Source organism: Pipistrellus hanaki (assembly GCF_964339955.1).
Source record: "Pipistrellus hanaki genome assembly, chromosome: 13".
In the NCBI taxonomy this organism is placed as follows: domain Eukaryota; kingdom Metazoa; phylum Chordata; class Mammalia; order Chiroptera; family Vespertilionidae; genus Pipistrellus; species Pipistrellus hanaki.
Window position 1 is genome coordinate 50,305,861 of NC_140515.1, and position 14,474 is coordinate 50,320,334.

The window sequence follows — 14,474 nt, forward strand, 5'->3', positions numbered from 1 at the left end:
CCTTCCCTTCCCTTCCCTTCCCTCCTTCCTTCTTCCCTCCTTTTCTTTCTTTCTTTCTTTCTTTCTTTCTTTCTTTCTTTCTTTCTTTCTTTCTTTCTTTCTTTCTTTCTCTTCTTTTTAAACATAGCAGTTACATTTATTTGAGTTTCTTTTCTACATATTTTCCTTTTTCTTTTTTTTTTTGCTTCAATTATTTTTTTCTCTTCTGCTTCTTTAAACAATGTTCATGTAATTTTTTTTTTCATTCTTAAGTATTTGAAAGAATTACTTTGCTTGTAGTATTTTAAAGGTCTGAGTTTTAGAATATTTCCTGCTGGCAAGCTAGAATCACCACAAGTTTAAAGAAGGCCCTGAGCTTCCTTCCTCTTGTCCATGGCTGCTGTTCTCTTCTCCTTCCTGACATGAGGTGACCCCCTGAGTCCTACATGAGGAAGAGAGGGAAAGGAGGGAGAGCAGGATAAGAAAGGGATCCAAATAGCGTCATCTCTAAGAATGCCCTCTCCAAAGGACTTTAACCACTACACCCCAAAGCACTGAATTTATAACAATGCCCTTTGGGTCTAAATTTGATTTGAAAAATACAGTAGGGCAGCTATTTAGTCTAGTAGGACAGAGACAGGGTGGTACTGAACAGCCTTTAAGCTGGAACTGCCTTTCAAAGCCTCTCTGTTTCTTGAGAACGGAGCCCTGGCCTACTCTTCCCTAACCGTCCAGCCTGCAGCTCTCTCAGCCCTGCATTTCCGCCTCAACTATGGCATTTCATAAGGGCACACAATAATAACCGCAAAGCTCTGCATGTGGTGAATATTCGCCCACATGTTAATTCCATTTTATTATTTTATGACTCTCATTGTGAAGGGAAAGATCAGTGTATAATATGTGAGTCCTGGAAAGATTGATAGTAGGTTTCTCTAAGATTCTACCACAGAACTTCTCAAGGCGAAATATCTAACTCACCAAAAGCTACAGGGGAGCACAGGGCAACCTGTAAAAAACAGCACTTCTATATGGCATAACCTCATAAATTCCCTGTTTTCTTCCCACTTCACACCCATGTTTCTGATGGAAAACCTAAGCTTTTCTGTATTCTAAAACAGAACTAGGAAAGAAAACACCCTGAGAACTCACCTTTAGAAATATGAGACCAGGAAAACCAGCCCACAGAAGCCAGAGCTACCAGAGTGGGGATTTAAAGGTGGCCAGTGTCATCAAATATTAAAACTTGGTTTAATCAGAAGTGAGGGATGTAAGCAAGCTTAATTAGAAATACATATTATTATTATTTGACTTTACAGTATAAAATGAAAAATTAAAGCAATCACACAGGATACGTAATCAGGGAGGAATAGCATGTTGGGAAATGAGTCTGATGTTGTAATTGGTGTGTGCAATTAAAACTAATTAATTTTAGCTAGTATTCACGCATGCAAATATAAAATCAACAAATTTTAATTATTTAAACTCGCAATTATACTGACACTGGTATGTTGCTGTGAAGAAGCGAGAGACTCCTCTGTGAACTGGAGTCACCCTCAGCTATCATGTGCTGTTGCTGATCAAATCAGGGAGATATTCTATCTGCAGGATGTCTGTGCAGTTGTGACTATATGCACTGCTCCTTCTTCTAAACTTTTAAATTCAGATTAGCAGTTAGGTCAAATTTTCTATCACATCTCAAATGAAGAAAGGGACTTAATTTTAATTAACACATCATTGCAGGTACCCTAACATTCCTGCCTTCTAAGCCCTTCATAAGATTCATTAACATCTACTTTGTGATGAGAGGACCCAGGGAGCAGATAAAAAAGGGGGAGGGTATTTTTACTGATTTCACTATCGATTTTGACAAAATAATGAAGACTGAAGAATAATGTTTTTGCATTCTACAGTTGGGTAGGAATGAAGGCATTCTAATAAGTAAGAAGAGAGAGGGAAAGAAAGGAAGAAAGTGTCCGTCCATCCATCCATCCATCCATCCATCCGTCTATCTGTTTCTCTCCTATCTTTTGCTCCCTTTATGTTTAAATACAGGGTGGGGCAAAAGTAGATTTACAGTTGTAAGTGTGTAAAACTACTCTTGTTTTATTGTTTATTATTGTATTATAATGTAAACCTACTTTTGCCCACTCCTGTATAATTCTGTTATATATGTAATGTTTGGGGTTACTTTTTCTATCAAACAGAAAAAAAATATATGGTTATAAATCTTTGTTTTATTTCTGCTTTTACAAATTAATATCTAAATTTTACAGGTTTGCAAAACATCTGGGCTCAAATAAACTGTGCCTAGTCAAATGAGCAAACTTACATTCCTTAAGAGAGAATGATGACCCCTGTTGGGCCTATGAGAAGCTCTGAAATAGCATTAAATAGTCACAAAATTATCATTTTCCCCTATTCCCAATTTTTCCTGAACAAAATCCCTGAACAGTGTAAGTGTATGTTTTTGACATTTATGTAAATGGCACCTCCTGCATGTATCACCGTGTCTTGTTCTTCTGCTCAATATTATGTTTGTGTCATCCATGGTGTTGCTTAAGCTCCTGCATTTTTCATTTGATTTGATTGCTCTATTGTATTCCATTGTGCAGATAGAGCATATTTCCCATTGTACTGGTGGACTAGTTTAGAGTCCCTTTGCTATGTAAATTTTGACATCCATATGTATACATTATTTATTGCTGCATAACAGATCACCACCTTTGCCATATTCCATTGGTTAGAAACAAAAATCTAGGCCAGCCTACACTCAGGGGAGGGGATGACACAGGAACATGCATAATGAGATGGGCCCTTTTGGAGGCTGCCTAGCACAGCATATTATACCAATTTTTTCAAATAAATGAAATCTTACTTTACAAATAAATGTCTCTTTCAGACTTAATTCCCGAATAATAGAAGTTCTGCAACCGGAACTTTGCTTAGCACTGAAAGCAAATAATCTCCAATCCTCTTAGCTATCCTGCAAGTATTACTATCCTTCTTTTGCAATTTAAGGAAGTATGGCTCAGCAGGGTTGAATAATTTGCCTTTGGAAATTCTGGTACATGAGAGAGACCATATTGTATGTTTCAGAACCAGTGCTGTCAGCATGCTGCTTAAATATAGTAGAAATGAGCATAAGTGATTACAGAAAATAAATATTGCTGTTGCTCATCCTAATTATGATGGTCACCTCCCATCTACATCAAACACAAGATAGGATCAAATGACTTTTCTCTAGAGTTCATGCTAGATGTATTCACAAAGGTAAAACGTGACAGGTTAGCTCTACTTCAGGTTGCCATCAATGAGTAATTTCATGACCTTTTGTGATTCTTTGAAATCTATAATTTGATAATATGTAGGTACTCCTACCCAAGGTTAGTGTAATTATATGGTGTACTGCAAAGAGTAATGCTGCTAGTTATATGTAGCATTGGGCCAATCTAGGTGCAGACAATATTGGCAATAAATTCTACCAAACATCCTATATAATAAAAGGGTAATATGCAAATTGACCGAATGGTGGAAGTACCAGTCTCTATGATGCTCACTCACCACCAGGGGGCAGGTGCTCAATGCAGGAGCTGCCCCCTGGTGGTCAGTGTGCTCACCCAGAAGCTGGGTTCATGACTGGTGAGCACAGCAGAGATGGCAGGAGCCTTTCCTGATTCTATGGCAGTCAGACATCCCCTGAGGTCTCCTGGTCTGAGAGAGGGTGCAAGCCAGTCTAAGGGACTTCCCCGAGTGCATGAATTTTGTGCACCGGGCCTCCAGTTTAGACAGAAAAGCATATTTTATCATGTTTTTAAAGTTAGAAGAAATAGAAATTCTCCTTTTTAATCTTTGTTTCTGTTTTAAGTGATAAGTTCTTTTCTTATATAGTCATGCTTTATTTTATTTCCTCCAATCTTTTTTATTTGTTTTCCTTTTTATTGAGCTTATTGGAGTGACACTGCTTAAAAAATTATACAGCTTTGAGATGCATAATTCTACAACACATCATCTGTACACTGTATTGTATGATACATAGGTATTCTTTAAAGGATGGCATCGAAGAATCCGGAATTAATAGTCATGTCTGGGAATACCTACCTTATTTCATTTCTGATTGAAGATCACAAAAGATTATATATGGATTCCATTATGCATAAATGTATATTGTGGAGAACATTTCTTTTACCAACATCTCTTCCTTGAACAATTTCAATAACCTCCTAGCTGTACTCTTTGCTTTCACTCTTTTTCCTCCTATTTGTTTATTTACTCATCAATGAATATTTATTAACCTCCCAGGTGCCTGCTTCTAGAAATCTCTTTAAAATGCTCATCCGATCATGTCACCTCTCTGCATGGTTCTTTATTGTCTTCAGGACCTATTTCAAAGTGTAGACTAGAGAGTTTCAGGTCTACCTACTGACCCGTCTGCTATTATATACACATACTTGGGGCATCCCAAATAACTTTTCTACCTTAATTACTCTATCCTGTTTTATTCCTACATCATTTCCATTGCAATCTGCATTTCTTACTTTGCCACGTGACAATATTTTTATTTCCTGTCTCACATCTATGTTTATTACTCAAATCATAAAAATATAGTTTTATGGCAAAAATCAATATAGCATGGATAAGCTGGGGTCATCACCCAGGGTGACATACTGGTACCTATTAATGGCATTAAAGTTCTGTTGGCCCCACATAAATCATTGGATCCCAGCACAATGTTTCTTGCATCTGTTACATAGCAACGATGTTATTTCCCTTTCGCAAAATGGAACCTTTCACCTGAGCTGTCCCCTGTGTTTATCAGTTCAATAGCACAAGAAGATGAAATTAGCAAGTGAATATTCTCAGATTTCAATTTTGGGGAACCACGAACATATTCTCTGATGAAAATGTTTCTCTCTTAGGAACTAGGAATTCTAAATTATCCAAGTTCATGATTAGGGACTAGAAGCCAAGATTTTAAAAGAAACTTATTAGGTGAGTGAACCCCTCCTATATCCACCCTGAATTCCTGGATTCATGCATTTTGATTGTAGGGAAATGTCATTACTTAATGGTCACTGGTTTAAGAATTGTCTCAAACCTCCCCTCCCCCTTTCCCCCGCCGCTGTTGTCTATGTCCATTGGTTAGGCTTATATGCATGCGTACAAGTCCTTTGGTTGTACACATTCTTTAAATAGTATCCTGACCTTATATGGTAGTATCACTCAGTTGTGATACAACTCTTCCTTTTGTAAGCCATTTCACCACTCTCACAAGTCAGTTGCCTCTGGATGATGGGGCACATGGTAGACCAGCGGATACCATAGACCCTAAGCCCATTGCCTCTTTTATTGTAAAATGAGGTTTATCACCTACATTCATCTGTCAGTCTAAGATGGGGCTGCTGGAAGAACTGAGGACAAACTTGAATTCCTAATATTTATCTATTTCTATAAGGACAGATTGCTGTTCTTCCCAAAATGGAAATGGTCCAATGTAATCAACCTATCACTAGGTAGCTGGCTGATCCCCTCTACCCATCAGTTCTGGGAATGATGCCACGTCAGTGCTTAGGTTTGACCTCTGTTATTGGCAATTTGCATTCTCAGTAGGTATAGCAGTGAGCTCAGCTATGGTGATGGGGGATTTTGTGTTTCAGAGCCTACGTGAAACCTTCACGGTTGCCAAATGTTCATGAGTCCATTAAGCAAAACCTGGGGTCACTGAGTAAAGAAGCTTAACTTTTCTCTTTTCCACCTGGTAATTGACAACCTGGGCCACAGTGAATTATACCTATAAGCCCTTTCATGGGGTACCAACATTTCTTACTTCCATTCTGAGATGAACATCATATATTTCTTTCCTAGACTTCTTAGGCACTAATTATTCAACCTCATTCAGTGATTTTGGGAACTTAAGTCAGATTTATTTCCATTAATCTCAAATTTATTTGATTATATTCATTGGTAACACCTTAGTAAGCTACTCATCTATTTCATTCCTATGGGCTCTGTAAAAAAAAAATGAGTTACTGTCATGTATTCCTGAATGTCAACACACTTTGATTGCAACTCTGTCCCTGTGGGTTATTGCAGTAATTACACTCACCTGGTAAAGAATAATTAAGTGCCATCAGGTGGTCCCTGCCACTCCAAGATCATATTATTCTCACTAAAATAGGACGCCTACATTACTAATGGTGAAATGGGAGCCCAAATTCCCCCTTTATCTTCAGACTGAAGAGACCACAACAGACAACTACCTGTAATAGAGGTTTACAAGGATGCTGCTGTTGTCCTCATCAAAGATTTTAAATAATTTAGTGAAGAAAGTTTCCTCTGAGCCCCGTGAGGGTTAGCATCTATTCCAATATTCTCAAATCACGTAGCCGTCAAGTTCCTTTCTCTGTTGTATGCCAGAGAAGTTATGGAATCTCAATCTTGTTGCATTTAGTGTACCAGAGAATCAAACTTCAGTATACCAAGAAAACTTAAATCCACTGTTAGGTCATGAATCTCCGTATTATGACATTCTTTGAGTAAAATCCTCAGAATCTCATTTCTACCCATGTTTCCAGATTTCTTCCAGAGCAGAATGCAATTATCCCTCTGGTTCATGGAGGGATTGAAGTCTCTTTGCAGCCAGGGGACAATAAACAATGAAATTACATTTAGTCTCAGGGGTGAATCAGCATCTCCTTGTGAAGAACTTGGACTAAATAGGATCCCTTAAATGTGTTCATGCAACGGAAAGCTAGTTTCCTCCGATGGCAGAGAGGAGATTTTTCTGCTGGAAAAGGAAGACTTTGCAGTTCAACATTTTCAGCTTCATCATCGGTGTCTGTTGAAATGTTTTAATTCAAGTATCAGAGTCCTCATTTATTCTTAACTTTAGAACTTTTACTTTAGCATACATCCTTGGGATCCTATCTCTGTCTCTATCTCTATCTCTATCTCTATATCTCTGTCTCTGTCTCTATCTCTATCTCTATCTATATCTCTGTCTCTATCTCTATCTCTATCTCTATCTCTATCTCTATCTAATCATCAATCTTATTTCTTAGAGAAGGAACAGAATCATATTTTGGATTAGAATAAATTATAAAAATAAAACTGGAAAGGAAAGCTTTTTTGAAAAATGACAGATAGGGGTCAGAACTGGTTTGTGGTAATAGGATGAGTTAATGATTAATTTTAATGTTCTATGTCCCTTTGCTGATTTTATTCTCAAAAGAGATCTTTTTGTTGGTTATGAATATGGATTTATATTTCGTATTCATAATCTGCTATATGACAAGCTCTTATGGTAATTTCTACAATTTATATGATATGTGTGAGATCAATTATCATCATTTTGCTTTTTGATTTTAAAATTTTGCACCTTGCAATAATTTTCTATCACCAAGTTACATCTATATTAGCCCATTAAATATTTTAATACTACCATATATATTCATGCAGTGTTATTTATTTTGTACCATCTTCTTAATCTCTTTCTCTCTCTCTCATTCTGTTCCCTTCCAAACCTCCCCTCCCTTCCAAACTCTTTCTCCTTTCAGACCTGCCTCCCTCTTCAACTTTTTCCCCCCCATTTACTTGCAGGAGTAGTCTGACTATCATCAACAACATTTATTGACTTCCCTATGTTTTCAATAATTATTGAAAAATTCCTGTTATATAATAAAATTAAATTATAAATTAATGAGTCTAATTATGAACTCTGTTCTGTTCTATTGACCTATTTTTTCATGAATACTAGACTGCTTTAATTACTATTACATTGTAGTATGTTTTAAAATCTGAAAGATCTAGGGCATCTCTCTCAGTTTTAAAATATAATAAAGGTGTTGGGTTTCACATTATCTCCCAGATCAATAGTCCTGTTGTCTAACATTTTGCTGAGACTTTGAGTGGGCAGAAGGAACTATTTTGCACCCAGAAATATATGACTTTTTCTTCATTAATATCTTGGCTTGTGTCCTTCACTGAAGTGTTATAGATTTTATGATAGACCATTCATGTTTTTAGTTAAATCATTACTGAGCTTTAATTTCACTGTAAATACTCCACTTTCTGCTTACATTTTTTAATATAGCTGGTATAAAGGAAAACTTTTGATTTGTTTATGTTGGTCTTTTTGTTAATACCTACTTCCTTGAACTTTGGGTTTTTCTATGACATTTTATTTCTTACTTTCCAATATTGAAACAGTGACATTTTTATTTCTTTCCAATATTCACATGCTAGTTATTTATTTTTCTTGTCAACTTCTATTTATCATATATTCCATTGCACTGAAAGAAAAAAGTAATTATGATAGCAGTTTTTCCTATCTCCTTCCTCATTTGATTTTGATCAAAATATGTAAATTTTATCATTAAAGTTTTGTTTCATTATATTTCTGATAAAAATCTTCATGATATTTTCTAAAACAAAGTTTCCTTCTATTTTTAGCTAATACAATAAACTTTGACTAGAAATATTGAATATTTTACTGCTATTGGCATCTGATTGAGATTATAATATTCTTTAATCTCTTTGAATTTCTCAAAGTATTAGAATAGCTTAATATTTTCTAAAATTAAACTACTTCTGCATTCCTAGAATACAGGAATCTTTTATACACTTGCAGAGTTGTTGATTAGAGATCTATTTAGGTTTTTTTTATTGTTTATATCTGTGCTTGCTTATACATTTGAATTTTTGTACTACCACTATTATAATTTGGCATCCAGTTATGAAAGACATATAAAACAAATTAGAAGGGATTTCATCATATTTTATGACTTGTGGCATTTTATAAAAGTTGAAATATTATATGTTCAGGCATGTATTTGTAAAAACAACGCATGGCATTTCATACTCTATGGCAGGCATCAGGTTGAGCTTAGACATGGGCTAATTTAGCTATCTCACTACTCAGTCATAAGCTAAGATGAAATATTGCCACTTGTGGACCTTGAGAATATTATACTAAGTGAAATAAGCCAATCAGAAAAAGCTAAGAACCATATGATTTCACTCATACATGGGGTATAAAATTGAAACTTATGGACACAAATAGCAGTGTGGTGGTTACCAGAAGGAAGGGAGTGGGTAGAGGTGAAGAGAGGCTTAATATATGATGATAGAAGAAGATTTGACTGTGGGTGATGGATGTACAGGGTAATATACAGATCTTGTATTATAGAAATCTGTACCTGAAACCTGTAGGTTCCTATTAACCTCTGTCACCCAAATAAATTTAATAATAAAGAAAAAGAAAACACTTGATGCTGTTATTATCCCCCATAATAGAGATAAGAAAACTTCTTCTCTGAAGGCCAGAGCTCAGTGGGAACTGCAGGCCCTGAGTTGGGAAACCTAAATGCAGAGGGAGTAATTGAGTCCTCAGGTTGCAGGAGTCCAGGAGGGCACTCAACCACCAAAGTCAAGGCAGATGTGGTTGCTGTAAAGGAGAGCAGAGTCAAAAAGAATCGTTTGACTTGTGCAGACCTATGGCATTGGCTTATTGATCAAGGTGTTCCCAGGAGTGAAATGGATAGGGAGCTTACTAAATTCTTATTTGACCTGTAAAAGCAGAAAAGTTCCAGGTCAAATGAACAAAATCGAACATTCATCATAAAAACATTCATGCCTCCTCAATTAATCCCGAGACTTGAGTCAGTTTATGGGTCCACATGCCCTTGGATGAATGAGAGGCCAAGTCCTCTTGAGAAAGAACCCTAGTATACTACTAAAACTTTATAGTGTTCATCTTTCTCCTACTCTTCCCTGAAGGGACCTGAGACCTTTTGCCAGGGTGAGTGCACGTTGGAGAAAAGAAAATAATTTTTATCCTCAGACTTTTTTAGGAGTATCAGACACTGTCTCTGAGCTGACACTGATTCCAGGAGACACAAAATTTCACTGCGGTCCACCAGTTAAAGTAGAGACTTCATGAGGTCAGATGGTCAATAGAGTTTTGGCCCCTGTCCATCTCACAGTGGATCCAGTGGATTCCCCAGCCCTTCTGATGGTGGTTTTCCTAGTTACAGGATGTAAAATTGAAACAGACATACTTCACAGATAACATAATCACCACATTGGTTCCCTTTCCTGTGGAGTGAGGATTATTATGGTGGGAAAGGCCAAGTGTTAGCCAGTGGAACTGCCTCTACCCAGTAAAGCAGTAAGCTGAAAGCAATACTGGGCTGCTAGCGGGACTGAAGCGATTAGTGCCACCACCAAGGACTGGAAAGCTGCCAAAGTGATGTGAATCCCACCACATTCTCATGCAGCTAACTTATTTGGCCTGTGCAGAGGACAGAAGGACCTTGGAAAATGATAGTGGATTATAGTAAACTTAAACCAAGGGGTGACTCCAGTTACAGCTGCAGAACCAGATGTAGTTTCATTGCTTGAGCAAATTGACACACTCTCTAGTACGTGGTATTCACATGTTGATCTGGAAAACTCCTTTTCTCCATCCCTGTCCACAAAGTCTAACAGAGCAATTTTTTTTCAGCTGGTTAGGCAAGGAATACATTTTCATTGTCCTATTTCAGGATATATTAACTCTCTAGACCTATGTCATAATTTCATTTATAGAAATTTTAATTGTTCTTCTCTTCCATAAGATATTGCACTGATCTATTACATGCATGCCAGTATGATGACTAAACCTAGTAAAGATGAAATAGCAATTATTCTAGAGAACATTTATTGTCAAAGGAACTCAAAATACAACTAGGTTGGAAATAACCGTTCTCTGAAATCGTAAAACGCAAACATACCAAATCAACATGCCTTTTCAAGACTCGTCTAAAAGGAAAGTTGTTAAATGGAGTTCAAGAATTCCAAATTTATGACAACCTCAACAACAACAATTGGTCACTAAATCTTAAACAGCAAACAGTGAGCTGGACACTTATTTCAAAGAGACATATTTGAACTCCACAATGTATTTAAACCACTGGGAAATCTCTTGTATCCAGTTTGTTTTGTAGAAGGCTTTTATTTCTACTCTCTCTTAGGCTTTTGAGATCAGGTCTTATTTCAAAATCCATGTTGGGAGCTCAGTAAAAGGCGAGATGTCAGCCCTTCCCGATAGACCTGGAGAGAATGGATGCCAGTGGGGGAAACTCTCTCTACTGTTCCCTTTTCAGTTTGCCTTAGGTAATCCTTGAAAGTTCAGGTGCTTACTGGAGACTTATCTGAGGGGCCTCCAGGGATGCCACGATTTCTCTGGAAACTGTTTCCTGCAAGATCTTTAATATTTTCTGCTTTCCCAACACAGATAACACCAAAACACTTATTTTCTTTCTTCTCAAGGAAGTTCTATTGCACTTTCTTTACAGATAGTTTCTGGAGGGGTGAGAAAATATTTTAACAGAGTGAAACTGAAGACAGTGTGTGAATTTTTAAATAATTAATGGGCTTTGCAAAACAAGTTATGGGTTAGATAGATAATGTTTGTTATTGCTTTCTGATTACTTACATTCTTATTTCTAACTTTGGGGCCTTTTACTGGAGATATAGTACCAGCTAGACATGAAAAATGGAAGCAGCAATATTCTATATCATATAATAAAAAACATTTATTATTGGACTTCTTAATATAATCTGTTTTTTGTTTTCATATATGAGTACATTTGAGAGGAGGGAATATGTCTCAATGAAGAGAGAGTTGGGCACAAAAGGTCACAAAGTTTGATATTCAATCCACAGTTGATGTTAATTTCTCCTGGAATAAAAGTCATCAAATGTTTTGATGATCTCATCTCTATTGCCTACACAGGCTAAAATAAACTTGTTTAGACCTAAAAATATAGAATATTATTTTATACTAGGGGCCTCAAGAGAACCTCAAGAGGAAAAGGCCAAAATGAAAAAGCACTTTCAAGTATCCATAAGCCACATAGTCAAGTCCAGGGTTTGTGTACAAGGAGATTACGGAAGAGATACTTACAAGGAGATGTGAATGAATTGGAAGGCGTCAGTGCAATATAAGTCACACAGTTCTTTGCTTCATTCAACATATAATAAACCAAGGTCCAAAATTCTTACACCATTGGAGGACACAGTCCCATGATACTTCTGTCTGATTACCTTCCACCTCTGTTCTGGTCTAAGTTGCTCTGTCCCTGTAGAACTCCAAAAAGCTCATATTTCTTTTATAACAGATGTTTGTCTTCCTTATACGATTCTGAGCTCTTTGAGGGAAGGACCTCTCCATCTATAATAAATATGCCACCAAGTAAATTACAACTAGATGATCAAATGAAGACTTAGTTGGTAAATAGTTTTCTCAAGGGGAGTTCTGTGTGCTGAGTGGACATAGATGTTTATCACTCACTTTGTAGAGCTACTGATTAGTAAAGAATTAACATTACCCAAAGAAAGTTCTGACCTTTGTCTTCAGCTCCTGGGAGGTGATCTTTACACCCTTGGAATTCCCTGCCTGGTAAGAGTACAGCCCAGCAATCTAAGTAATTCTGATGTATATGTTTCACATTTAAGGACCACTGATGTAGGTTCTTGAAGACCCAGTAAAGATACAGTTTTCTCTGAAATACCATGGAAAGTAATTGCATCATTGAATGGTTTTAAGCAAGGGAGTACGACTTTACTTATATTTTATAATGGCAGAGTTATGGCTGTGTTGTGGACAATAGGGAACCTGAACAGAAGTTGGGAGATCAGGGCTTGTGGAGCTGCCCTGATATAGGTGTGAGAAGATATTGGTACAAGTGCTACTGAAAGTGGAGGGATATGGGATATACTTGGGGGTTAAATAAAATTGATTAGTCTTTCAATGAAGGACATACCAGAGCTTCTTTAACACTGATGTACGTTGTGAATCTCTAAAGGAATTAAGTAATATGTAAGGGTTCTGCATTTTTTTTTTGATTATGGGATCCTTTGTCTTTTATACTATTTACACTTATAGAAAATCTCCTAGGATGCTTGTCTCCAGGGAAAATAAGTAAAATTTGCAAAACTTTCCACTATAACCTAGAGAGAAAGAAGTTAAATACTTTCTATATTACTAAGTCATAACTGCATAGCTTTAAAAAGAAATGCAGCTTTTAAGACTATTTATCAGTTGCAAGCAGACTAACCAAGTGGTTTTCAAAGACAAGCCCCACTTCGATAAGTAAGTAAGAATAATATGTCTGTTAAAGAACTTCTCCAAGAGACCTTCTCTCTCTGCAAGTCATAATTACAATCATTTTCTGCCCAAGTGGTCATTTAAAAATATGCAAGGATATTATAATCAAATTAGTAAAAGATTGTATTTAGTTACATATTTGTTTTAATAATTTAGTTAGCAAAACCCTCGAAAAAGTATAAGGAGGTATTTGGCCCAGGATCTATGCAAGTTATAATATTTAATTTACTAGCACATGGTTTTTAAACCCTGTACTCTATAAATGTTCAGTACTTGTTATGCTTCTTTGCAAGGTCTAGGTAAACTTAACTTTTTTAGATAAATGTAACATTCGACATCCTCCTTTTTATACTAAAAAAAAAACCAACAGCAAAATATATTAAACACTATACTCTGGAAGCACAAACATTTAGAATTCATGATTTTGTTTAAATGTTTTTATTTAATGCACGTGTGTCCTGTGATTTCAAAGTATTCAGATGAGACTGGTAAAGTAAAACTTAGACCAAATAAATGATCCCTGCCTGGGCAAGGCCCGGCACCAACATTTACAAGATGCTTCCTTAGGTCTCTTCCACCCAATGGGTCTTCCTTTGTAGGGATGTGTGCCTTTCCCCAAAGTCTAGTGAATCCTTGCCAGTGGGACCCAGAAAAATTTAATGCAACAAAGGAACTGACTTTACAAATCCTTCATGTACTATTTACATTTTCTCTATTTCCATTTATTTGTTCCAACTTTAGATAATATGTTCTCTTAAATGGAATATGCATCCACACAATAAAAAGTGCTCACAGATTATTCTGGTGCTGCCAGCTTGGCCCACTTTGTCAGCCAAAGCCTTTTAAGTCCCAGGTGCCCTGTGGCCAATCAACTGATAAGAGGTTTATGAGATTCCCAAGGAGTTTGGAGTACACCAGGCATTTTTGAGATTAATGTGTTCTTTGGGACTCTTTCAGAATCACCGACAATTTATGTCTTTTAAAACGGAGCAGTGTTTAAAACAATTTAAGATAACTCCATAGCTCCTGAAAGTAGCCGAACAATTTTCAATAAACAAAATAACTGTTTACCTTGCAGGATCTGGTTCTTTATTATTTAGGAAGATAGATTGTAGGTGAAAACTTACAGATTTATCTTCCCGGAAACATGTAAAATATGCAATTGACCATGTTTTGGGGAAGATAAAATCACACAACATTTATAAATGTCAGGCATAATAGCTCATATGGCAAAGACTTAGTTAATATAGTTTAAATGAATAGATAAGTCAGTCAATTTATCCAGCAATCACCAAGACCTAAACCCCTTATTATTTTAATTTAATGGGGATATGGCATAATGTTTGCT